The sequence below is a fragment of the Heterodontus francisci genome, chromosome 5 (assembly GCF_036365525.1).
Source record: "Heterodontus francisci isolate sHetFra1 chromosome 5, sHetFra1.hap1, whole genome shotgun sequence".
Classification (NCBI taxonomy): Eukaryota; Metazoa; Chordata; class Chondrichthyes; order Heterodontiformes; family Heterodontidae; genus Heterodontus; species Heterodontus francisci.
The window spans coordinates 62044007-62069380 of NC_090375.1; the positions used below are offsets into that span (position 1 = coordinate 62044007).

The 25374-nt window shown below is 51.6% G+C and overlaps 15 non-coding genes across 15 annotated transcripts; 9 read left to right on the plus strand and 6 right to left on the minus strand.

Annotated features, from left to right (window-relative positions):
• Positions 1-1366: 1366 nt before the first annotated feature.
• On the plus strand, positions 1367-1459 carry trnay-gua (transfer RNA tyrosine (anticodon GUA)). The gene is made up of 2 exons: positions 1367-1403; positions 1424-1459. It is a non-coding gene; the product is annotated as a tRNA-Tyr (tRNA).
• A 2758-nt stretch (positions 1460-4217) lies between these two features.
• On the plus strand, positions 4218-4310 carry trnay-gua (transfer RNA tyrosine (anticodon GUA)). Its single transcript has 2 exons — positions 4218-4254; positions 4275-4310. It is a non-coding gene; the product is annotated as a tRNA-Tyr (tRNA).
• A 2758-nt stretch (positions 4311-7068) lies between these two features.
• On the plus strand, positions 7069-7161 carry trnay-gua (transfer RNA tyrosine (anticodon GUA)). The gene is made up of 2 exons: positions 7069-7105; positions 7126-7161. It is a non-coding gene; the product is annotated as a tRNA-Tyr (tRNA).
• A 1273-nt stretch (positions 7162-8434) lies between these two features.
• On the minus strand, positions 8435-8507 carry trnar-acg (transfer RNA arginine (anticodon ACG)). Its single transcript has one exon. It is a non-coding gene; the product is annotated as a tRNA-Arg (tRNA).
• Positions 8508-9919: 1412 nt separating this feature from the next.
• Positions 9920-10012, plus strand: trnay-gua (transfer RNA tyrosine (anticodon GUA)). Its single transcript has 2 exons — positions 9920-9956; positions 9977-10012. It is a non-coding gene; the product is annotated as a tRNA-Tyr (tRNA).
• Positions 10013-11285: 1273 nt separating this feature from the next.
• trnar-acg (transfer RNA arginine (anticodon ACG)) lies at positions 11286-11358 on the minus strand. Its single transcript has one exon. It is a non-coding gene; the product is annotated as a tRNA-Arg (tRNA).
• Positions 11359-12770: 1412 nt separating this feature from the next.
• Positions 12771-12863, plus strand: trnay-gua (transfer RNA tyrosine (anticodon GUA)). Its single transcript has 2 exons — positions 12771-12807; positions 12828-12863. It is a non-coding gene; the product is annotated as a tRNA-Tyr (tRNA).
• A 1273-nt stretch (positions 12864-14136) lies between these two features.
• Positions 14137-14209, minus strand: trnar-acg (transfer RNA arginine (anticodon ACG)). The gene has a single exon. It is a non-coding gene; the product is annotated as a tRNA-Arg (tRNA).
• Positions 14210-15621: 1412 nt separating this feature from the next.
• On the plus strand, positions 15622-15714 carry trnay-gua (transfer RNA tyrosine (anticodon GUA)). Its single transcript has 2 exons — positions 15622-15658; positions 15679-15714. It is a non-coding gene; the product is annotated as a tRNA-Tyr (tRNA).
• A 1273-nt stretch (positions 15715-16987) lies between these two features.
• On the minus strand, positions 16988-17060 carry trnar-acg (transfer RNA arginine (anticodon ACG)). The gene has a single exon. It is a non-coding gene; the product is annotated as a tRNA-Arg (tRNA).
• Positions 17061-18472: 1412 nt separating this feature from the next.
• On the plus strand, positions 18473-18565 carry trnay-gua (transfer RNA tyrosine (anticodon GUA)). The gene is made up of 2 exons: positions 18473-18509; positions 18530-18565. It is a non-coding gene; the product is annotated as a tRNA-Tyr (tRNA).
• Positions 18566-19838: 1273 nt separating this feature from the next.
• On the minus strand, positions 19839-19911 carry trnar-acg (transfer RNA arginine (anticodon ACG)). Its single transcript has one exon. It is a non-coding gene; the product is annotated as a tRNA-Arg (tRNA).
• A 1412-nt stretch (positions 19912-21323) lies between these two features.
• On the plus strand, positions 21324-21416 carry trnay-gua (transfer RNA tyrosine (anticodon GUA)). Its single transcript has 2 exons — positions 21324-21360; positions 21381-21416. It is a non-coding gene; the product is annotated as a tRNA-Tyr (tRNA).
• Positions 21417-22689: 1273 nt separating this feature from the next.
• On the minus strand, positions 22690-22762 carry trnar-acg (transfer RNA arginine (anticodon ACG)). Its single transcript has one exon. It is a non-coding gene; the product is annotated as a tRNA-Arg (tRNA).
• Positions 22763-24174: 1412 nt separating this feature from the next.
• Positions 24175-24267, plus strand: trnay-gua (transfer RNA tyrosine (anticodon GUA)). Its single transcript has 2 exons — positions 24175-24211; positions 24232-24267. It is a non-coding gene; the product is annotated as a tRNA-Tyr (tRNA).
• The last annotated feature ends 1107 nt before the right edge of the window (positions 24268-25374 follow it).

A 25374-nucleotide genomic window follows, 5' to 3' on the forward strand; every position in this document is an offset into this window, starting at 1 on the left:
GTTTGCAGCTCCACGGGTGGGAATGGTCAGAGTCGCTTGGTGATCAATCAGCAAAGAGAATCACCTTCACTGCTTCCCTTCCATGCTTGAGCTTGAACAGTGGTGAAGTACACGAGCATGCAAAGCAAGGTTATCCTTAGGTTTCTGCCGCAATTCCAGCTCAAAGGTGCAGCTGCCATTTTGGAGTAAGCAGCAATTAGCCGAAGCCAGTGCTCTTAACTTGACAGGTTGCTTTGAAGGAACATGTTGTCGCCAATGCGCAGAATGTCTCCTTTGCTCTCTGAAAACACCCTGCACACAGCTGTTTCACATGTGCAGCTGCTTCTGTGCGCCAGCAGACCGTTGCTTTTTCTTTCCAAAAAGAGACTTTTTTGATAACATTTGCAAGCATACATTACATAACAGTTGAAATTTGACATGACATCAAGTGCAATACAGATCAGTTTCTCTCATTACACTACAAGAGGTGCCTCACTGTACTTGCCAGCATTTCACGTGCGACATTCTGTGGTGCGTACAAGCAGCTCCGTGGAGCAGTAACTCTTCCAAACACTCAGTACTTCCTTGGAAGAAAAAGAAGCCTCCTGTCAGTCACACGGGCTTCTCGGCTGCTCCTTCACACTGGTGGCGGTTGCTAGTTTCCGCTCACTTCGCTTGCCTTCCGTCAGCTCCAGCTCTTTTCGGCTTCTTTCATCATTTTTCTGGCTTGCGGTCCTGCAGCTGCTCGCCTGCTGGTGCTCAGACATGCTGACTGGAGCAAAGCATTGAATATGTTCTCGCAGGCGGCCAACCGGAAGCAGGATTTCCTTGCAGGCCGCAGGTCAACTAGGAGGGACACCTGCCAAGCTTCAGTGCGTCCCTCGGGACATAGTCCTGGACCTTGGAATGTGCCAATCGGCAACGCTCGGTCGTCGACAGCTCCTCGCACCGGAAGACCAGCAAAATTCGGACAGACCAAAGTGCGGCTTTCACCGCGTTGAAGTTCCTCTCGCAGCAGTTGATGCTTATCGTGGTGTGCGTCACTTGGCATTGCCAAGTCAGGACTTTCAGATAATGAGAGTGCCTACTGCGCTGAGAAGGGACTTGAGAAAGCGACGCCAAAGGTGGCGCGCCCAAGTAAGTCAGCTTGCCTGGTGTCCCGAGTCATAATGCAAAGTTTGCATAAATCTGCCAGCCAGGAAGGAGTGCACGCTATCAGCTTGCGATCCACAGACGGAAGCCTTATCCATTACACTACTCGCACAAGCTGCGGGGAGCAGCTGGCGGCTCACGGTGCCACAGTGCTGCGCCATCAATAGGCGCACAAGGCCCTGAGTGGCCAAAAGTGCATGGCACTAAATCAGCTGCATGTGCCACAACTCCAACCCCTTCGATAGCTCAGCTGGTAGAGCGGAGGACTGTAGAGGAAAATCAAAACACTGACATCCTTAGGTCGCTGGTTCAATTCCGGCTCGAAGGAACAACGGCCTTTTTCCACTACGTCTGCACAATGCCACAATTTGCTCGAGGCAGCACTCTAAATTTCACAAGTACACAACGCGCTCGGATCTTGCGAACAAGGCGCACCAACCCCCTTTTCCTCTCTCATAACAGCCCGCACACAGTTCTTTCACTTCTGCACTTGCACCTGCTGCTCAGCACACAGCCCTGTACCTCAAAAATACACTTCCGACACAACATTACACAACTCTTCAAATTTCACCTCCGATAAAGTGCAATGCACATCCCTTACTTTCAATACACTACATCAGCTGCCTCACTACACTTGCCGAACTAGCTTATATTTACAATGTACATTTACATTTCATCACCAACATTCTCCGCTGCCACAGCCCCAGGGCTTTTACACAGTTTCCAGCCGCTCGCTATACTATGGCGCCAGACTCTTACAGAGTGGCCTTTCCTCACGCACCCTTTTGCGTCAGCTGCCCCAAGCAGGGAGTTCTTTGAAGTAGTATGCTCAGCACTCACTAGAAAACAAAAGAAATCTTGTGTCAGTCAGACAGGGTTCTAGGCTGCACCCTGACGCTCGGGGTGGCTGCTCGTTTCCGCTCAGCTGGCTTGCCTTGCGCAAGCTCCGGCTCTTTTTGGCTTCGTCCATGGTTATTGTGGCTTGCGGTCCTGCAGCTGCTCGCCTGCTGGTGCTCGCACATGCTGATTGGAGCAAAGCATTGAATGCCTTGAGGCAGCCGGTCAAGCCGAAGCAGGATTTCCCTGCTGCTCACGGACCAAGTTGAGGGTGGTGCTGAGGAGCTCCTGCCAAACAAGCTAGGCTAACAACCCCAACAACACTGGGGAATTAGCTCAAGTGATAGAACGCTAGCTTTGCATGCGAGAGGTAGTGGGATCGATGCCTGCATTCTCCACTTCTTTCTTGGCTCCGCTCCGCTCGGCCAGTTCTTGGCACTCAACAGTGGCGCCGGCTCTTCTTCTCCCAATTGGTTGCACCTGCTCAGCCACAAAGTGCTGAAAAGGCTTCATATCCTTTCTTGTGCTGTGGCAAGCAAGGCTTCTTGACTTTTCCACCTTGGAAAGCTGAGTTGAGTGAAGGGGAAAAGAAAAGGCTTTGCAGCATTGCATACTTTGAGTGCGGATTGCATTGAGGAGCTTCGCATTTTGAGAGTGAAAAATGCCTACGCCGCTATGAAGGCACTTGCCCTGCAAGGAATCAGGCAGCACGGCCAGCTCGCAAGCGCAGAAAGTCACAATGCATAGTTTGTACAAAAACAGCACGAGCCAGGTCAGAGTCGAACCTACAATCTTCTGATCCGTAGTCAGACACATTATCCATTGCGCCACTGGCCCCAAAGGTACATTTGCACTTGCAGCTCACAGTCTGCACAGCTGCAGTGTTTGCAGCTCCACGGGTGGGAATGGTCAGAGTCGCTTGGTGATCAATCAGCAAAGAGAATCACCTTCACTGCTTCCCTTCCATGCTTGAGCTTGAACAGTGGTGAAGTACACGAGCATGCAAAGCAAGGTTATCCTTAGGTTTCTGCCGCAATTCCAGCTCAAAGGTGCAGCTGCCATTTTGGAGTAAGCAGCAATTAGCCGAAGCCAGTGCTCTTAACTTGACAGGTTGCTTTGAAGGAACATGTTGTCGCCAATGCGCAGAATGTCTCCTTTGCTCTCTGAAAACACCCTGCACACAGCTGTTTCACATGTGCAGCTGCTTCTGTGCGCCAGCAGACCGTTGCTTTTTCTTTCCAAAAAGAGACTTTTTTGATAACATTTGCAAGCATACATTACATAACAGTTGAAATTTGACATGACATCAAGTGCAATACAGATCAGTTTCTCTCATTACACTACAAGAGGTGCCTCACTGTACTTGCCAGCATTTCACGTGCGACATTCTGTGGTGCGTACAAGCAGCTCCGTGGAGCAGTAACTCTTCCAAACACTCAGTACTTCCTTGGAAGAAAAAGAAGCCTCCTGTCAGTCACACGGGCTTCTCGGCTGCTCCTTCACACTGGTGGCGGTTGCTAGTTTCCGCTCACTTCGCTTGCCTTCCGTCAGCTCCAGCTCTTTTCGGCTTCTTTCATCATTTTTCTGGCTTGCGGTCCTGCAGCTGCTCGCCTGCTGGTGCTCAGACATGCTGACTGGAGCAAAGCATTGAATATGTTCTCGCAGGCGGCCAACCGGAAGCAGGATTTCCTTGCAGGCCGCAGGTCAACTAGGAGGGACACCTGCCAAGCTTCAGTGCGTCCCTCGGGACATAGTCCTGGACCTTGGAATGTGCCAATCGGCAACGCTCGGTCGTCGACAGCTCCTCGCACCGGAAGACCAGCAAAATTCGGACAGACCAAAGTGCGGCTTTCACCGCGTTGAAGTTCCTCTCGCAGCAGTTGATGCTTATCGTGGTGTGCGTCACTTGGCATTGCCAAGTCAGGACTTTCAGATAATGAGAGTGCCTACTGCGCTGAGAAGGGACTTGAGAAAGCGACGCCAAAGGTGGCGCGCCCAAGTAAGTCAGCTTGCCTGGTGTCCCGAGTCATAATGCAAAGTTTGCATAAATCTGCCAGCCAGGAAGGAGTGCACGCTATCAGCTTGCGATCCACAGACGGAAGCCTTATCCATTACACTACTCGCACAAGCTGCGGGGAGCAGCTGGCGGCTCACGGTGCCACAGTGCTGCGCCATCAATAGGCGCACAAGGCCCTGAGTGGCCAAAAGTGCATGGCACTAAATCAGCTGCATGTGCCACAACTCCAACCCCTTCGATAGCTCAGCTGGTAGAGCGGAGGACTGTAGAGGAAAATCAAAACACTGACATCCTTAGGTCGCTGGTTCAATTCCGGCTCGAAGGAACAACGGCCTTTTTCCACTACGTCTGCACAATGCCACAATTTGCTCGAGGCAGCACTCTAAATTTCACAAGTACACAACGCGCTCGGATCTTGCGAACAAGGCGCACCAACCCCCTTTTCCTCTCTCATAACAGCCCGCACACAGTTCTTTCACTTCTGCACTTGCACCTGCTGCTCAGCACACAGCCCTGTACCTCAAAAATACACTTCCGACACAACATTACACAACTCTTCAAATTTCACCTCCGATAAAGTGCAATGCACATCCCTTACTTTCAATACACTACATCAGCTGCCTCACTACACTTGCCGAACTAGCTTATATTTACAATGTACATTTACATTTCATCACCAACATTCTCCGCTGCCACAGCCCCAGGGCTTTTACACAGTTTCCAGCCGCTCGCTATACTATGGCGCCAGACTCTTACAGAGTGGCCTTTCCTCACGCACCCTTTTGCGTCAGCTGCCCCAAGCAGGGAGTTCTTTGAAGTAGTATGCTCAGCACTCACTAGAAAACAAAAGAAATCTTGTGTCAGTCAGACAGGGTTCTAGGCTGCACCCTGACGCTCGGGGTGGCTGCTCGTTTCCGCTCAGCTGGCTTGCCTTGCGCAAGCTCCGGCTCTTTTTGGCTTCGTCCATGGTTATTGTGGCTTGCGGTCCTGCAGCTGCTCGCCTGCTGGTGCTCGCACATGCTGATTGGAGCAAAGCATTGAATGCCTTGAGGCAGCCGGTCAAGCCGAAGCAGGATTTCCCTGCTGCTCACGGACCAAGTTGAGGGTGGTGCTGAGGAGCTCCTGCCAAACAAGCTAGGCTAACAACCCCAACAACACTGGGGAATTAGCTCAAGTGATAGAGCGCTAGCTTTGCATGCGAGAGGTAGTGGGATCGATGCCTGCATTCTCCACTTCTTTCTTAGCTCCGCTCCGCTCGGCCAGTTCTTGGCACTCAACAGTGGCGCCGGCTCTTCTTCTCCCAATTGGTTGCACCTGCTCAGCCACAAAGTGCTGAAAAGGCTTCATATCCTTTCTTGTGCTGTGGCAAGCAAGGCTTCTTGACTTTTCCACCTTGGAAAGCTGAGTTGAGTGAAGGGGAAAAGAAAAGGCTTTGCAGCATTGCATACTTTGAGTGCGGATTGCATTGAGGAGCTTCGCATTTTGAGAGTGAAAAATGCCTACGCCGCTACGAAGGCACTTGCCCTGCAAGGAATCAGGCAGCACGGCCAGCTCGCAAGCGCAGAAAGTCACAATGCATAGTTTGTACAAAAACAGCACGAGCCAGGTCAGAGTCGAACCTACAATCTTCTGATCCGTAGTCAGACACATTATCCATTGCGCCACTGGCCCCAAAGGTACATTTGCACTTGCAGCTCACAGTCTGCACAGCTGCAGTGTTTGCAGCTCCACGGGTGGGAATGGTCAGAGTCGCTTGGTGATCAATCAGCAAAGAGAATCACCTTCACTGCTTCCCTTCCATGCTTGAGCTTGAACAGTGGTGAAGTACACGAGCATGCAAAGCAAGGTTATCCTTAGGTTTCTGCCGCAATTCCAGCTCAAAGGTGCAGCTGCCATTTTGGAGTAAGCAGCAATTAGCCGAAGCCAGTGCTCTTAACTTGACAGGTTGCTTTGAAGGAACATGTTGTCGCCAATGCGCAGAATGTCTCCTTTGCTCTCTGAAAACACCCTGCACACAGCTGTTTCACATGTGCAGCTGCTTCTGTGCGCCAGCAGACCGTTGCTTTTTCTTTCCAAAAAGAGACTTTTTTGATAACATTTGCAAGCATACATTACATAACAGTTGAAATTTGACATGACATCAAGTGCAATACAGATCAGTTTCTCTCATTACACTACAAGAGGTGCCTCACTGTACTTGCCAGCATTTCACGTGCGACATTCTGTGGTGCGTACAAGCAGCTCCGTGGAGCAGTAACTCTTCCAAACACTCAGTACTTCCTTGGAAGAAAAAGAAGCCTCCTGTCAGTCACACGGGCTTCTCGGCTGCTCCTTCACACTGGTGGCGGTTGCTAGTTTCCGCTCACTTCGCTTGCCTTCCGTCAGCTCCAGCTCTTTTCGGCTTCTTTCATCATTTTCCTGGCTTGCGGTCCTGCAGCTGCTCGCCTGCTGGTGCTCAGACATGCTGACTGGAGCAAAGCATTGAATATGTTCTCGCAGGCGGCCAGCCGGAAGCAGGATTTCCTTGCAGGCCGCAGGTCAACTAGGAGGGACACCTGCCAAGCTTCAGTGCGTCCCTCGGGACATAGTCCTGGACCTTGGAATGTGCCAATCGGCAACGCTCGGTCGTCGACAGCTCCTCGCACCGGAAGACCAGCAAAATTCGGACAGACCAAAGTGCGGCTTTCACCGCGTTGAAGTTCCTCTCGCAGCAGTTGATGCTTATCGTGGTGTGCGTCACTTGGCATTGCCAAGTCAGGACTTTCAGATAATGAGAGTGCCTACTGCGCTGAGAAGGGACTTGAGAAAGCGACGCCAAAGGTGGCGCGCCCAAGTAAGTCAGCTTGCCTGGTGTCCCGAGTCATAATGCAAAGTTTGCATAAATCTGCCAGCCAGGAAGGAGTGCACGCTATCAGCTTGCGATCCACAGACGGAAGCCTTATCCATTACACTACTCGCACAAGCTGCGGGGAGCAGCTGGCGGCTCACGGTGCCACAGTGCTGCGCCATCAATAGGCGCACAAGGCCCTGAGTGGCCAAAAGTGCATGGCACTAAATCAGCTGCATGTGCCACAACTCCAACCCCTTCGATAGCTCAGCTGGTAGAGCGGAGGACTGTAGAGGAAAATCAAAACACTGACATCCTTAGGTCGCTGGTTCAATTCCGGCTCGAAGGAACAACGGCCTTTTTCCACTACGTCTGCACAATGCCACAATTTGCTCGAGGCAGCACTCTAAATTTCACAAGTACACAACGCGCTCGGATCTTGCGAACAAGGCGCACCAACCCCCTTTTCCTCTCTCATAACAGCCCGCACACAGTTCTTTCACTTCTGCACTTGCACCTGCTGCTCAGCACACAGCCCTGTACCTCAAAAATACACTTCCGACACAACATTACACAACTCTTCAAATTTCACCTCCGATAAAGTGCAATGCACATCCCTTACTTTCAATACACTACATCAGCTGCCTCACTACACTTGCCGAACTAGCTTATATTTACAATGTACATTTACATTTCATCACCAACATTCTCCGCTGCCACAGCCCCAGGGCTTTTACACAGTTTCCAGCCGCTCGCTATACTATGGCGCCAGACTCTTACAGAGTGGCCTTTCCTCACGCACCCTTTTGCGTCAGCTGCCCCAAGCAGGGAGTTCTTTGAAGTAGTATGCTCAGCACTCACTAGAAAACAAAAGAAATCTTGTGTCAGTCAGACAGGGTTCTAGGCTGCACCCTGACGCTCGGGGTGGCTGCTCGTTTCCGCTCAGCTGGCTTGCCTTGCGCAAGCTCCGGCTCTTTTTGGCTTCGTCCATGGTTATTGTGGCTTGCGGTCCTGCAGCTGCTCGCCTGCTGGTGCTCGCACATGCTGATTGGAGCAAAGCATTGAATGCCTTGAGGCAGCCGGCCAAGCCGAAGCAGGATTTCCCTGCTGCTCACGGACCAAGTTGAGGGTGGTGCTGAGGAGCTCCTGCCAAACAAGCTAGGCTAACAACCCCAACAACACTGGGGAATTAGCTCAAGTGATAGAGCGCTAGCTTTGCATGCGAGAGGTAGTGGGATCGATGCCTGCATTCTCCACTTCTTTCTTAGCTCCGCTCCGCTCGGCCAGTTCTTGGCACTCAACAGTGGCGCCGGCTCTTCTTCTCCCAATTGGTTGCACCTGCTCAGCCACAAAGTGCTGAAAAGGCTTCATATCCTTTCTTGTGCTGTGGCAAGCAAGGCTTCTTGACTTTTCCACCTTGGAAAGCTGAGTTGAGTGAAGGGGAAAAGAAAAGGCTTTGCAGCATTGCATACTTTGAGTGCGGATTGCATTGAGGAGCTTCGCATTTTGAGAGTGAAAAATGCCTACGCCGCTATGAAGGCACTTGCCCTGCAAGGAATCAGGCAGCACGGCCAGCTCGCAAGCGCAGAAAGTCACAATGCATAGTTTGTACAAAAACAGCACGAGCCAGGTAGGAGTCGAACCTACAATCTTCTGATCCGTAGTCAGACACGTTATCCATTGCGCCACTGGCCCCAAAGGTACATTTGCACTTGCAGCTCACAGTCTGCACAGCTGCGGTGTTTGCAGCTCCACGGGTGGGAATGGTCAGAGTCGCTTGGTGATCAATCAGCAAAGAGAATCACCTTCACTGCTTCCCTTCCATGCTTGAGCTTGAACAGTGGTGAAGTACACGAGCATGCAAAGCAAGGTTATCCTTAGGTTTCTGCCGCAATTCCAGCTCAAAGGTGCAGCTGCCATTTTGGAGTAAGCAGCAATTAGCCGAAGCCAGTGCTCTTAACTTGACAGGTTGCTTTGAAGGAACATGTTGTCGCCAATGCGCAGAATGTCTCCTTTGCTCTCTGAAAACACCCTGCACACAGCTGTTTCACATGTGCAGCTGCTTCTGTGCGCCAGCAGACCGTTGCTTTTTCTTTCCAAAAAGAGACTTTTTTGATAACATTTGCAAGCATACATTACATAACAGTTGAAATTTGACATGACATCAAGTGCAATACAGATCAGTTTCTCTCATTACACTACAAGAGGTGCCTCACTGTACTTGCCAGCATTTCACGTGCGACATTCTGTGGTGCGTACAAGCAGCTCCGTGGAGCAGTAACTCTTCCAAACACTCAGTACTTCCTTGGAAGAAAAAGAAGCCTCCTGTCAGTCACACGGGCTTCTCGGCTGCTCCTTCACACTGGTGGCGGTTGCTAGTTTCCGCTCACTTCGCTTGCCTTCCGTCAGCTCCAGCTCTTTTCGGCTTCTTTCATCATTTTCCTGGCTTGCGGTCCTGCAGCTGCTCGCCTGCTGGTGCTCAGACATGCTGACTGGAGCAAAGCATTGAATATGTTCTTGCAGGCGGCCAACCGGAAGCAGGATTTCCTTGCAGGCCGCAGGTCAACTAGGAGGGACACCTGCCAAGCTTCAGTGCGTCCCTCGGGACATAGTCCTGGACCTTGGAATGTGCCAATCGGCAACGCTCGGTTGTCGACAGCTCCTCGCACCGGAAGACCAGCAAAATTCGGACAGACCAAAGTGCGGCTTTCACCGCGTTGAAGTTCCTCTCGCAGCAGTTGATGCTTATCGTGGTGTGCGTCACTTGGCATTGCCAAGTCAGGACTTTCAGATAATGAGAGTGCCTACTGCGCTGAGAAGGGACTTGAGAAAGCGACGCCAAAGGTGGCGCGCCCAAGTAAGTCAGCTTGCCTGGTGTCCCGAGTCATAATGCAAAGTTTGCATAAATCTGCCAGCCAGGAAGGAGTGCACGCTATCAGCTTGCGATCCACAGACGGAAGCCTTATCCATTACACTACTCGCACAAGCTGCGGGGAGCAGCTGGCGGCTCACGGTGCCACAGTGCTGCGCCATCAATAGGCGCACAAGGCCCTGAGTGGCCAAAAGTGCATGGCACTAAATCAGCTGCATGTGCCACAACTCCAACCCCTTCGATAGCTCAGCTGGTAGAGCGGAGGACTGTAGAGGAAAATCAAAACACTGACATCCTTAGGTCGCTGGTTCAATTCCGGCTCGAAGGAACAACGGCCTTTTTCCACTACGTCTGCACAATGCCACAATTTGCTCGAGGCAGCACTCTAAATTTCACAAGTACACAACGCGCTCGGATCTTGCGAACAAGGCGCACCAACCCCCTTTTCCTCTCTCATAACAGCCCGCACACAGTTCTTTCACTTCTGCACTTGCACCTGCTGCTCAGCACACAGCCCTGTACCTCAAAAATACACTTCCGACACAACATTACACAACTCTTCAAATTTCACCTCCGATAAAGTGCAATGCACATCCCTTACTTTCAATACACTACATCAGCTGCCTCACTACACTTGCCGAACTAGCTTATATTTACAATGTACATTTACATTTCATCACCAACATTCTCCGCTGCCACAGCCCCAGGGCTTTTACACAGTTTCCAGCCGCTCGCTATACTATGGCGCCAGACTCTTACAGAGTGGCCTTTCCTCACGCACCCTTTTGCGTCAGCTGCCCCAAGCAGGGAGTTCTTTGAAGTAGTATGCTCAGCACTCACTAGAAAACAAAAGAAATCTTGTGTCAGTCAGACAGGGTTCTAGGCTGCACCCTGACGCTCGGGGTGGCTGCTCGTTTCCGCTCAGCTGGCTTGCCTTGCGCAAGCTCCGGCTCTTTTTGGCTTCGTCCATGGTTATTGTGGCTTGCGGTCCTGCAGCTGCTCGCCTGCTGGTGCTCGCACATGCTGATTGGAGCAAAGCATTGAATGCCTTGAGGCAGCCGGCCAAGCCGAAGCAGGATTTCCCTGCTGCTCACGGACCAAGTTGAGGGTGGTGCTGAGGAGCTCCTGCCAAACAAGCTAGGCTAACAACCCCAACAACACTGGGGAATTAGCTCAAGTGATAGAGCGCTAGCTTTGCATGCGAGAGGTAGTGGGATCGATGCCTGCATTCTCCACTTCTTTCTTAGCTCCGCTCCGCTCGGCCAGTTCTTGGCACTCAACAGTGGCGCCGGCTCTTCTTCTCCCAATTGGTTGCACCTGCTCAGCCACAAAGTGCTGAAAAGGCTTCATATCCTTTCTTGTGCTGTGGCAAGCAAGGCTTCTTGACTTTTCCACCTTGGAAAGCTGAGTTGAGTGAAGGGGAAAAGAAAAGGCTTTGCAGCATTGCATACTTTGAGTGCGGATTGCATTGAGGAGCTTCGCATTTTGAGAGTGAAAAATGCCTACGCCGCTATGAAGGCACTTGCCCTGCAAGGAATCAGGCAGCACGGCCAGCTCGCAAGCGCAGAAAGTCACAATGCATAGTTTGTACAAAAACAGCACGAGCCAGGTAGGAGTCGAACCTACAATCTTCTGATCCGTAGTCAGACACGTTATCCATTGCGCCACTGGCCCCAAAGGTACATTTGCACTTGCAGCTCACAGTCTGCACAGCTGCGGTGTTTGCAGCTCCACGGGTGGGAATGGTCAGAGTCGCTTGGTGATCAATCAGCAAAGAGAATCACCTTCACTGCTTCCCTTCCATGCTTGAGCTTGAACAGTGGTGAAGTACACGAGCATGCAAAGCAAGGTTATCCTTAGGTTTCTGCCGCAATTCCAGCTCAAAGGTGCAGCTGCCATTTTGGAGTAAGCAGCAATTAGCCGAAGCCAGTGCTCTTAACTTGACAGGTTGCTTTGAAGGAACATGTTGTCGCCAATGCGCAGAATGTCTCCTTTGCTCTCTGAAAACACCCTGCACACAGCTGTTTCACATGTGCAGCTGCTTCTGTGCGCCAGCAGACCGTTGCTTTTTCTTTCCAAAAAGAGACTTTTTTGATAACATTTGCAAGCATACATTACATAACAGTTGAAATTTGACATGACATCAAGTGCAATACAGATCAGTTTCTCTCATTACACTACAAGAGGTGCCTCACTGTACTTGCCAGCATTTCACGTGCGACATTCTGTGGTGCGTACAAGCAGCTCCGTGGAGCAGTAACTCTTCCAAACACTCAGTACTTCCTTGGAAGAAAAAGAAGCCTCCTGTCAGTCACACGGGCTTCTCGGCTGCTCCTTCACACTGGTGGCGGTTGCTAGTTTCCGCTCACTTCGCTTGCCTTCCGTCAGCTCCAGCTCTTTTCGGCTTCTTTCATCATTTTTCTGGCTTGCGGTCCTGCAGCTGCTCGCCTGCTGGTGCTCAGACATGCTGACTGGAGCAAAGCATTGAATATGTTCTCGCAGGCGGCTAACCGGAAGCAGGATTTCCTTGCAGGCCGCAGGTCAACTAGGAGGGACACCTGCCAAGCTTCAGTGCGTCCCTCGGGACATAGTCCTGGACCTTGGAATGTACCAATCGGCAACGCTCGGTCGTCGACAGCTCCTCGCACCGGAAGACCAGCAAAATTCGGACAGACCAAAGTGCGGCTTTCACCGCGTTGAAGTTCCTCTCGCAGCAGTTGATGCTTATCGTGGTGTGCGTCACTTGGCATTGCCAAGTCAGGACTTTCAGATAATGAGAGTGCCTACTGCGCTGAGAAGGGACTTGAGAAAGCGACGCCAAAGGTGGCGCGCCCAAGTAAGTCAGCTTGCCTGGTGTCCCGAGTCATAATGCAAAGTTTGCATAAATCTGCCAGCCAGGAAGGAGTGCACGCTATCAGCTTGCGATCCACAGACGGAAGCCTTATCCATTACACTACTCGCACAAGCTGCGGGGAGCAGCTGGCGGCTCACGGTGCCACAGTGCTGCGCCATCAATAGGCGCACAAGGCCCTGAGTGGCCAAAAGTGCATGGCACTAAATCAGCTGCATGTGCCACAACTCCAACCCCTTCGATAGCTCAGCTGGTAGAGCGGAGGACTGTAGAGGAAAATCAAAACACTGACATCCTTAGGTCGCTGGTTCAATTCCGGCTCGAAGGAACAACGGCCTTTTTCCACTACGTCTGCACAATGCCACAATTTGCTCGAGGCAGCACTCTAAATTTCACAAGTACACAACGCGCTCGGATCTTGCGAACAAGGCGCACCAACCCCCTTTTCCTCTCTCATAACAGCCCGCACACAGTTCTTTCACTTCTGCACTTGCACCTGCTGCTCAGCACACAGCCCTGTACCTCAAAAATACACTTCCGACACAACATTACACAACTCTTCAAATTTCACCTCCGATAAAGTGCAATGCACATCCCTTACTTTCAATACACTACATCAGCTGCCTCACTACACTTGCCGAACTAGCTTATATTTACAATGTACATTTACATTTCATCACCAACATTCTCCGCTGCCACAGCCCCAGGGCTTTTACACAGTTTCCAGCCGCTCGCTATACTATGGCGCCAGACTCTTACAGAGTGGCCTTTCCTCACGCACCCTTTTGCGTCAGCTGCCCCAAGCAGGGAGTTCTTTGAAGTAGTATGCTCAGCACTCACTAGAAAACAAAAGAAATCTTGTGTCAGTCAGACAGGGTTCTAGGCTGCACCCTGACGCTCGGGGTGGCTGCTCGTTTCCGCTCAGCTGGCTTGCCTTGCGCAAGCTCCGGCTCTTTTTGGCTTCGTCCATGGTTATTGTGGCTTGCGGTCCTGCAGCTGCTCGCCTGCTGGTGCTCGCACATGCTGATTGGAGCAAAGCATTGAATGCCTTGAGGCAGCCGGCCAAGCCGAAGCAGGATTTCCCTGCTGCTCACGGACCAAGTTGAGGGTGGTGCTGAGGAGCTCCTGCCAAACAAGCTAGGCTAACAACCCCAACAACACTGGGGAATTAGCTCAAGTGGTAGAGCGCTCGCTTTGCATGCGAGAAGTAGCGGGATCGATGCCTGCATTCTCCACTTCTTTCTTAGCTCCGCTCCGCTCGGCCAGTTCTTGGCACTCAACAGTGGCGCCGGCTCTTCTTCTCCCAATTGGTTGCACCTGCTCAGCCACAAAGTGCTGAAAAGGCTTCATATCCTTTCTTGTGCTGTGGCAAGCAAGGCTTCTTGACTTTTCCACCTTGGAAAGCTGAGTTGAGTGAAGGGGAAAAGAAAAGGCTTTGCAGCATTGCATACTTTGAGTGCGGATTGCATTGAGGAGCTTCGCATTTTGAGAGTGAAAAATGCCTACGCCGCTATGAAGGCACTTGCCCTGCAAGGAATCAGGCAGCACGGCCAGCTCGCAAGCGCAGAAAGTCACAATGCATAGTTTGTACAAAAACAGCACGAGCCAGGTAGGAGTCGAACCTACAATCTTCTGATCCGTAGTCAGACACATTATCCATTGCGCCACTGGCCCCAAAGGTACATTTGCACTTGCAGCTCACAGTCTGCACAGCTGCGGTGTTTGCAGCTCCACGGGTGGGAATGGTCAGAGTCGCTTGGTGATCAATCAGCAAAGAGAATCACCTTCACTGCTTCCCTTCCATGCTTGAGCTTGAACAGTGGTGAAGTACACGAGCATGCAAAGCAAGGTTATCCTTAGGTTTCTGCCGCAATTCCAGCTCAAAGGTGCAGCTGCCATTTTGGAGTAAGCAGCAATTAGCCGAAGCCAGTGCTCTTAACTTGACAGGTTGCTTTGAAGGAACATGTTGTCGCCAATGCGCAGAATGTCTCCTTTGCTCTCTGAAAACACCCTGCACACAGCTGTTTCACATGTGCAGCTGCTTCTGTGCGCCAGCAGACCGTTGCTTTTTCTTTCCAAAAAGAGACTTTTTTGATAACATTTGCAAGCATACATTACATAACAGTTGAAATTTGACATGACATCAAGTGCAATACAGATCAGTTTCTCTCATTACACTACAAGAGGTGCCTCACTGTACTTGCCAGCATTTCACGTGCGACATTCTGTGGTGCGTACAAGCAGCTCCGTGGAGCAGTAACTCTTCCAAACACTCAGTACTTCCTTGGAAGAAAAAGAAGCCTCCTGTCAGTCACACAGGCTTCTCGGCTGCTCCTTCACACTGGTGGCGGTTGCTAGTTTCCGCTCACTTCGCTTGCCTTCCGTCAGCTCCAGCTCTTTTCGGCTTCTTTCATCATTTTCCTGGCTTGCGGTCCTGCAGCTGCTCGCCTGCTGGTGCTCAGACATGCTGACTGGAGCAAAGCATTGAATATGTTCTCGCAGGCGGCCAACCGGAAGCAGGATTTCCTTGCAGGCCGCAGGTCAACTAGGAGGGACACCTGCCAAGCTTCAGTGCGTCCCTCGGGACATAGTCCTGGACCTTGGAATGTGCCAATCGGCAACGCTCGGTCGTCGACAGCTCCTCGCACCGGAAGACCAGCAAAATTCGGACAGACCAAAGTGCGGCTTTCACCGCGTTGAAGTTCCTCTCGCAGCAGTTGATGCTTATCGTGGTGTGCGTCACTTGGCATTGCCAAGTCAGGACTTTCAGATAATGAGAGTGCCTACTGCGCTGAGAAGGGACTTGAGAAAGCGACGCCAAAGGTGGCGCGCCCAAGTAAGTCAGCTTGCCTGGTGTCCCGAGTCATAATGCAAAGTTTGCATAAATCTGCCAGCCAGGAAGGAGTGCACGCTATCAGCTTGCGATCCACAGACGGAAGCCTTATCCATTACACTACTCGCACAAGCTGCGGGGAGCAGCTGGCGGCTCACGGTGCCACAGTGCTGCGCCATCAATAGGCGCACAAGGCCCTGAGTGGCCAAAAGTGCATGGCACTAAATCAGCTGCATGTGCCACAACTCCAGCCCCTTCGATAGCTCAGCTGGTAGAGCGGAGGACTGTAGAGGAAAATCAAAACACTGACATCCTTAGGTCGCTGGTTCAATTCCGGCTCGAAGGAACAACGGCCTTTTTCCACTACGTCTGCACAATGCCACAATTTGCTCGAGGCAGCACTCTAAATTTCACAAGTACACAACGCGCTCGGATCTTGCGAACAAGGCGCACCAACCCCCTTTTCCTCTCTCATAACAGCCCGCACACAGTTCTTTCACTTCTGCACTTGCACCTGCTGCTCAGCACACAGCCCTGTACCTCAAAAATACACTTCCGACACAACATTACACAACTCTTCAAATTTCACCTCCGATAAAGTGCAATGCACATCCCTTACTTTCAATACACTACATCAGCTGCCTCACTACACTTGCCGAACTAGCTTATATTTACAATGTACATTTACATTTCATCACCAACATTCTCCGCTGCCACAGCCCCAGGGCTTTTACACAGTTTCCAGCCGCTCGCTATACTATGGCGCCAGACTCTTACAGAGTGGCCTTTCCCCACGCACCCTTTTGCGTCAGCTGCCCCAAGCAGGGAGTTCTTTGAAGTAGTATGCTCAGCACTCACTAGAAAACAAAAGAAATCTTGTGTCAGTCAGACAGGGTTCTAGGCTGCACCCTGACGCTCGGGGTGGCTGCTCGTTTCCGCTCAGCTGGCTTGCCTTGCGCAAGCACCGGCTCTTTTTGGCTTCGTCCATGGTTATTGTGGCTTGCGGTCCTGCAGCTGCTCGCCTGCTGGTGCTCGCACATGCTGATTGGAGCAAAGCATTGAATGCCTTGAGGCAGCCGGCCAAGCCGAAGCAGGATTTCCCTGCTGCTCACGGACCAAGTTGAGGGTGGTGCTGAGGAGCTCCTGCCAAACAAGCTAGGCTAACAACCCCAACAACACTGGGGAATTAGCTCAAGTGGTAGAGTGCTCGCTTTGCATGCGAGAGGTAGCGGGATCGATGCCTGCATTCTCCACTTCTTTCTTAGCTCCGCTCCGCTCGGCCAGTTCTTGGCACTCAACAGTGGCGCCGGCTCTTCTTCTCCCAATTGGTTGCACCTGCTCAGCCACAAAGTGCTGAAAAGGCTTCATATCCTTTCTTGTGCTGTGGCAAGCAAGGCTTCTTGACTATTCCACCTTGGAAAGCTGAGTTGAGTGAAGGGGAAAAGAAAAGGCTTTGCAGCATTGCATACTTTGAGTGCGGATTGCATTGAGGAGCTTCGCATTTTGAGAGTGAAAAATGCCTACGCCGCTATGAAGGCACTTGCCCTGCAAGGAATCAGGCAGCACGGCCAGCTCGCAAGCGCAGAAAGTCACAATGCATAGTTTGTACAAAAACAGCACGAGCCAGGTAGGAGTCGAACCTACAATCTTCTGATCCGTAGTCAGACACGTTATCCATTGCACCACTGGCCCCAAAGGTACATTTGCACTTGCAGCTCACAGTCTGCACAGCTGCGGTGTTTGCAGCTCCACGGGTGGGAATGGTCAGAGTCGCTTGGTGATCAATCAGCAAAGAGAATCACCTTCACTGCTTCCCTTCCATGCTTGAGCTTGAACAGTGGTGAAGTACACGAGCATGCAAAGCAAGGTTATCCTTAGGTTTCTGCCGCAATTCCAGCTCAAAGGTGCAGCTGCCATTTTGGAGTAAGCAGCAATTAGCCGAAGCCAGTGCTCTTAACTTGACAGGTTGCTTTGAAGGAACATGTTGTCGCCAATGCGCAGAATGTCTCCTTTGCTCTCTGAAAACACCCTGCACACAGCTGTTTCACATGTGCAGCTGCTTCTGTGCGCCAGCAGACCGTTGCTTTTTCTTTCCAAAAAGAGACTTTTTTGATAACATTTGCAAGCATACATTACATAACAGTTGAAATTTGACATGACATCAAGTGCAATACAGATCAGTTTCTCTCATTACACTACAAGAGGTGCCTCACTGTACTTGCCAGCATTTCACGTGCGACATTCTGTGGTGCGTACAAGCAGCTCCGTGGAGCAGTAACTCTTCCAAACACTCAGTACTTCCTTGGAAGAAAAAGAAGCCTCCTGTCAGTCACACAGGCTTCTCGGCTGCTCCTTCACACTGGTGGCGGTTGCTAGTTTCCGCTCACTTCGCTTGCCTTCCGTCAGCTCCAGCTCTTTTCGGCTTCTTTCATCATTTTCCTGGCTTGCGGTCCTGCAGCTGCTCGCCTGCTGGTGCTCAGACATGCTGACTGGAGCAAAGCATTGAATATGTTCTCGCAGGCGGCCAACCGGAAGCAGGATTTCCTTGCAGGCCGCAGGTCAACTAGGAGGGACACCTGCCAAGCTTCAGTGCGTCCCTCGGGACATAGTCCTGGACCTTGGAATGTGCCAATCGGCAACGCTCGGTCGTCGACAGCTCCTCGCACCGGAAGACCAGCAAAATTCGGACAGACCAAAGTGCGGCTTTCACCGCGTTGAAGTTCCTCTCGCAGCAGTTGATGCTTATCGTGGTGTGCGTCACTTGGCATTGCCAAGTCAGGACTTTCAGATAATGAGAGTGCCTACTGCGCTGAGAAGGGACTTGAGAAAGCGACGCCAAAGGTGGCGCGCCCAAGTAAGTCAGCTTGCCTGGTGTCCCGAGTCATAATGCAAAGTTTGCATAAATCTGCCAGCCAGGAAGGAGTGCACGCTATCAGCTTGCGATCCACAGACGGAAGCCTTATCCATTACACTACTCGCACAAGCTGCGGGGAGCAGCTGGCGGCTCACGGTGCCACAGTGCTGCGCCATCAATAGGCGCACAAGGCCCTGAGTGGCCAAAAGTGCATGGCACTAAATCAGCTGCATGTGCCACAACTCCAGCCCCTTCGATAGCTCAGCTGGTAGAGCGGAGGACTGTAGAGGAAAATCAAAACACTGACATCCTTAGGTCGCTGGTTCAATTCCGGCTCGAAGGAACAACGGCCTTTTTCCACTACGTCTGCACAATGCCACAATTTGCTCGAGGCAGCACTCTAAATTTCACAAGTACACAACGCGCTCGGATCTTGCGAACAAGGCGCACCAACCCCCTTTTCCTCTCTCATAACAGCCCGCACACAGTTCTTTCACTTCTGCACTTGCACCTGCTGCTCAGCACACAGCCCTGTACCTCAAAAATACACTTCCGACACAACATTACACAACTCTTCAAATTTCACCTCCGATAAAGTGCAATGCACATCCCTTACTTTCAATACACTACATCAGCTGCCTCACTACACTTGCCGAACTAGCTTATATTTACAATGTACATTTACATTTCATCACCAACATTCTCCGCTGCCACAGCCCCAGGGCTTTTACACAGTTTCCAGCCGCTCGCTATACTATGGCGCCAGACTCTTACAGAGTGGCCTTTCCCCACGCACCCTTTTGCGTCAGCTGCCCCAAGCAGGGAGTTCTTTGAAGTAGTATGCTCAGCACTCACTAGAAAACAAAAGAAATCTTGTGTCAGTCAGACAGGGTTCTAGGCTGCACCCTGACGCTCGGGGTGGCTGCTCGTTTCCGCTCAGCTGGCTTGCCTTGCGCAAGCTCCGGCTCTTTTTGGCTTCGTCCATGGTTATTGTGGCTTGCGGTCCTGCAGCTGCTCGCCTGCTGGTGCTCGCACATGCTGATTGGAGCAAAGCATTGAATGCCTTGAGGCAGCCGGCCAAGCCGAAGCAGGATTTCCCTGCTGCTCACGGACCAAGTTGAGGGTGGTGCTGAGGAGCTCCTGCCAAACAAGCTAGGCTAACAACCCCAACAACACTGGGGAATTAGCTCAAGTGGTAGAGTGCTCGCTTTGCATGCGAGAGGTAGCGGGATCGATGCCTGCATTCTCCACTTCTTTCTTAGCTCCGCTCCGCTCGGCCAGTTCTTGGCACTCAACAGTGGCGCCGGCTCTTCTTCTCCCAATTGGTTGCACCTGCTCAGCCACAAAGTGCTGAAAAGGCTTCATATCCTTTCTTGTGCTGTGGCAAGCAAGGCTTCTTGACTATTCCACCTTGGAAAGCTGAGTTGAGTGAAGGGGAAAAGAAAAGGCTTTGCAGCATTGCATACTTTGAGTGCGGATTGCATTGAGGAGCTTCGCATTTTGAGAGTGAAAAATGCCTACGCCGCTATGAAGGCACTTGCCCTGCAAGGAATCAGGCAGCACGGCCAGCTCGCAAGCGCAGAAAGTCACAATGCATAGTTTGTACAAAAACAGCACGAGCCAGGTAGGAGTCGAACCTACAATCTTCTGATCCGTAGTCAGACACGTTATCCATTGCGCCACTGGCCCCAAAGGCACATTTGCACTTGCAGCTCACAGTCTGCACAGCTGCGGTGTTTGCAGCTCCACGGGTGGGAATGGTCAGAGTCGCTTGGTGATCAATCAGCAAAGAGAATCACCTTCACTGCTTCCCTTCCATGCTTGAGCTTGAACAGTGGTGAAGTACACGAGCATGCAAAGCAAGGTTATCCTTAGGTTTCTGCCGCAATTCCAGCTCAAAGGTGCAGCTGCCATTTTGGAGTAAGCAGCAATTAGCCGAAGCCAGTGCTCTTAACTTGACAGGTTGCTTTGAAGGAACATGTTGTCGCCAATGCGCAGAATGTCTCCTTTGCTCTCTGAAAACACCCTGCACACAGCTGTTTCACATGTGCAGCTGCTTCTGTGCGCCAGCAGACCGTTGCTTTTTCTTTCCAAAAAGAGACTTTTTTGATAACATTTGCAAGCATACATTACATAACAGTTGAAATTTGACATGACATCAAGTGCAATACAGATCAGTTTCTCTCATTACACTACAAGAGGTGCCTCACTGTACTTGCCAGCATTTCACGTGCGACATTCTGTGGTGCGTACAAGCAGCTCCGTGGAGCAGTAACTCTTCCAAACACTCAGTACTTCCTTGGAAGAAAAAGAAGCCTCCTGTCAGTCACACAGGCTTCTCGGCTGCTCCTTCACACTGGTGGCGGTTGCTAGTTTCCGCTCACTTCGCTTGCCTTCCGTCAGCTCCAGCTCTTTTCGGCTTCTTTCATCATTTTCCTGGCTTGCGGTCCTGCAGCTGCTCGCCTGCTGGTGCTCAGACATGCTGACTGGAGCAAAGCATTGAATATGTTCTCGCAGGCGGCCAACCGGAAGCAGGATTTCCTTGCAGGCCGCAGGTCAACTAGGAGGGACACCTGCCAAGCTTCAGTGCGTCCCTCGGGACATAGTCCTGGACCTTGGAATGTGCCAATCGGCAACGCTCGGTCGTCGACAGCTCCTCGCACCGGAAGACCAGCAAAATTCGGACAGACCAAAGTGCGGCTTTCACCGCGTTGAAGTTCCTCTCGCAGCAGTTGATGCTTATCGTGGTGTGCGTCACTTGGCATTGCCAAGTCAGGACTTTCAGATAATGAGAGTGCCTACTGCGCTGAGAAGGGACTTGAGAAAGCGACGCCAAAGGTGGCGCGCCCAAGTAAGTCAGCTTGCCTGGTGTCCCGAGTCATAATGCAAAGTTTGCATAAATCTGCCAGCCAGGAAGGAGTGCACGCTATCAGCTTGCGATCCACAGACGGAAGCCTTATCCATTACACTACTCGCACAAGCTGCGGGGAGCAGCTGGCGGCTCACGGTGCCACAGTGCTGCGCCATCAATAGGCGCACAAGGCCCTGAGTGGCCAAAAGTGCATGGCACTAAATCAGCTGCATGTGCCACAACTCCAGCCCCTTCGATAGCTCAGCTGGTAGAGCGGAGGACTGTAGAGGAAAATCAAAACACTGACATCCTTAGGTCGCTGGTTCAATTCCGGCTCGAAGGAACAACGGCCTTTTACCACTACGTCTGCACAATGCCACAATTTGCTCGAGGCAGCACTCTAAATTTCACAAGTACACAACGCGCTCGGATCTTGCGAACAAGGCGCACCAACCCCCTTTTCCTCTCTCATAACAGCCCGCACACAGTTCTTTCACTTCTGCACTTGCACCTGCTGCTCAGCACACAGCCCTGTACCTCAAAAATACACTTCCGACACAACATTACACAACTCTTCAAATTTCACCTCCGATAAAGTGCAATGCACATCCCTTACTTTCAATACACTACATCAGCTGCCTCACTACACTTGCCGAACTAGCTTATATTTACAATGTACATTTACATTTCATCACCAACATTCTCCGCTGCCACAGCCCCAGGGCTTTTACACAGTTTCCAGCCGCTCGCTATACTATGGCGCCAGACTCTTACAGAGTGGCCTTTCCCCACGCACCCTTTTGCGTCAGCTGCCCCAAGCAGGGAGTTCTTTGAAGTAGTATGCTCAGCACTCACTAGAAAACAAAAGAAATCTTGTGTCAGTCAGACAGGGTTCTAGGCTGCACCCTGACGCTCGGGGTGGCTGCTCGTTTCCGCTCAGCTGGCTTGCCTTGCGCAAGCTCCGGCTCTTTTTGGCTTCGTCCATGGTTATTGTGGCTTGCGGTCCTGCAGCTGCTCGCCTGCTGGTGCTCGCACATGCTGATTGGAGCAAAGCATTGAATGCCTTGAGGCAGCCGGCCAAGCCGAAGCAGGATTTCCCTGCTGCTCACGGACCAAGTTGAGGGTGGTGCTGAGGAGCTCCTGCCAAACAAGCTAGGCTAACAACCCCAACAACACTGGGGAATTAGCTCAAGTGGTAGAGTGCTCGCTTTGCATGCGAGAGGTAGCGGGATCGATGCCTGCATTCTCCACTTCTTTCTTAGCTCCGCTCCGCTCGGCCAGTTCTTGGCACTCAACAGTGGCGCCGGCTCTTCTTCTCCCAATTGGTTGCACCTGCTCAGCCACAAAGTGCTGAAAAGGCTTCATATCCTTTCTTGTGCTGTGGCAAGCAAGGCTTCTTGACTATTCCACCTTGGAAAGCTGAGTTGAGTGAAGGGGAAAAGAAAAGGCTTTGCAGCATTGCATACTTTGAGTGCGGATTGCATTGAGGAGCTTCGCATTTTGAGAGTGAAAAATGCCTACGCCGCTATGAAGGCACTTGCCCTGCAAGGAATCAGGCAGCACGGCCAGCTCGCAAGCGCAGAAAGTCACAATGCATAGTTTGTACAAAAACAGCACGAGCCAGGTAGGAGTCGAACCTACAATCTTCTGATCCGTAGTCAGACACGTTATCCATTGCGCCACTGGCCCCAAAGGCACATTTGCACTTGCAGCTCACAGTCTGCACAGCTGCGGTGTTTGCAGCTCCACGGGTGGGAATGGTCAGAGTCGCTTGGTGATCAATCAGCAAAGAGAATCACCTTCACTGCTTCCCTTCCATGCTTGAGCTTGAACAGTGGTGAAGTACACGAGCATGCAAAGCAAGGTTATCCTTAGGTTTCTGCCGCAATTCCAGCTCAAAGGTGCAGCTGCCATTTTGGAGTAAGCAGCAATTAGCCGAAGCCAGTGCTCTTAACTTGACAGGTTGCTTTGAAGGAACATGTTGTCGCCAATGCGCAGAATGTCTCCTTTGCTCTCTGAAAACACCCTGCACACAGCTGTTTCACATGTGCAGCTGCTTCTGTGCGCCAGCAGACCGTTGCTTTTTCTTTCCAAAAAGAGACTTTTTTGATAACATTTGCAAGCATACATTACATAACAGTTGAAATTTGACATGACATCAAGTGCAATACAGATCAGTTTCTCTCATTACACTACAAGAGGTGCCTCACTGTACTTGCCAGCATTTCACGTGCGACATTCTGTGGTGCGTACAAGCAGCTCCGTGGAGCAGTAACTCTTCCAAACACTCAGTACTTCCTTGGAAGAAAAAGAAGCCTCCTGTCAGTCACACAGGCTTCTCGGCTGCTCCTTCACACTGGTGGCGGTTGCTAGTTTCCGCTCACTTCGCTTGCCTTCCGTCAGCTCCAGCTCTTTTCGGCTTCTTTCATCATTTTCCTGGCTTGCGGTCCTGCAGCTGCTCGCCTGCTGGTGCTCAGACATGCTGACTGGAGCAAAGCATTGAATATGTTCTCGCAGGCGGCCAACCGGAAGCAGGATTTCCTTGCAGGCCGCAGGTCAACTAGGAGGGACACCTGCCAAGCTTCAGTGCGTCCCTCGGGACATAGTCCTGGACCTTGGAATGTGCCAATCGGCAACGCTCGGTCGTCGACAGCTCCTCGCACCGGAAGACCAGCAAAATTCGGACAGACCAAAGTGCGGCTTTCACCGCGTTGAAGTTCCTCTCGCAGCAGTTGATGCTTATCGTGGTGTGCGTCACTTGGCATTGCCAAGTCAGGACTTTCAGATAATGAGAGTGCCTACTGCGCTGAGAAGGGACTTGAGAAAGCGACGCCAAAGGTGGCGCGCCCAAGTAAGTCAGCTTGCCTGGTGTCCCGAGTCATAATGCAAAGTTTGCATAAATCTGCCAGCCAGGAAGGAGTGCACGCTATCAGCTTGCGATCCACAGACGGAAGCCTTATCCATTACACTACTCGCACAAGCTGCGGGGAGCAGCTGGCGGCTCACGGTGCCACAGTGCTGCGCCATCAATAGGCGCACAAGGCCCTGAGTGGCCAAAAGTGCATGGCACTAAATCAGCTGCATGTGCCACAACTCCTGCCCCTTCGATAGCTCAGCTGGTAGAGCGGAGGACTGTAGAGGAAAATCAAAACACTGACATCCTTAGGTCGCTGGTTCAATTCCGGCTCGAAGGAACAGCGGCCTTTTTCCACTACGTCTGCACAATGCCACAATTTGCTCGAGGCAGCACTCTAAATTTCACAAGTACACAACGCGCTCGGATCTTGCGAACAAGGCGCACCAACCCCCTTTTCCTCTCTCATAACAGCCCGCACACAGTTCTTTCACTTCTGCACTTGCACCAGCTGCTCAGCACACAGCCCTGTACCTCAAAAATACACTTCCGACACAACATTACACAACTCTTCAAATTTCACCTCCGATAAAGTGCAATGCACATCCCTTACTTTCAATACACTACATCAGCTGCCTCACTACACTTGCCGAACTAGCTTATATTTACAATGTACATTTACATTTCATCACCAACATTCTCCGCTGCCACAGCCCCAGGGCTTTTACACAGTTTCCAGCCGCTCGCTATACTATGGCGCCAGACTCTTACAGAGTGGCCTTTCCTCACGCACCCTTTTGCGTCAGCTGCCCCAAGCAGGGAGTTCTTTGAAGTAGTATGCTCAGCACTCACTAGAAAACAAAAGAAATCTTGTGTCAGTCAGACAGGGTTCTAGGCTGCACCCTGACGCTCGGGGTGGCTGCTCGTTTCCGCTCAGCTGGCTTGCCTTGCGCAAGCTCCGGCTCTTTTTGGCTTCGTCCATGGTTATTGTGGCTTGCGGTCCTGCAGCTGCTCGCCTGCTGGTGCTCGCACATGCTGATTGGAGCAAAGCATTGAATGCCTTGAGGCAGCCGGCCAAGCCGAAGCAGGATTTCCCTGCTGCTCACGGACCAAGTTGAGGGTGGTGCTGAGGAGCTCCTGCCAAACAAGCTAGGCTAACAACCCCAACAACACTGGGGAATTAGCTCAAGTGGTAGAGCGCTCGCTTTGCATGCGAGAGGTAGCGGGATCGATGCCTGCATTCTCCACTTCTTTCTTAGCTCCGCTCCGCTCGGCCAGTTCTTGGCACTCAACAGTGGCGCCGGCTCTTCTTCTCCCAATTGGTTGCACCTGCTCAGCCACAAAGTGCTGAAAAGGCTTCATATCCTTTCTTGTGCTGTGGCAAGCAAGGCTTCTTGACTTTTCCACCTTGGAAAGCTGAGTTGAGTGAAGGGGAAAAGAAAAGGCT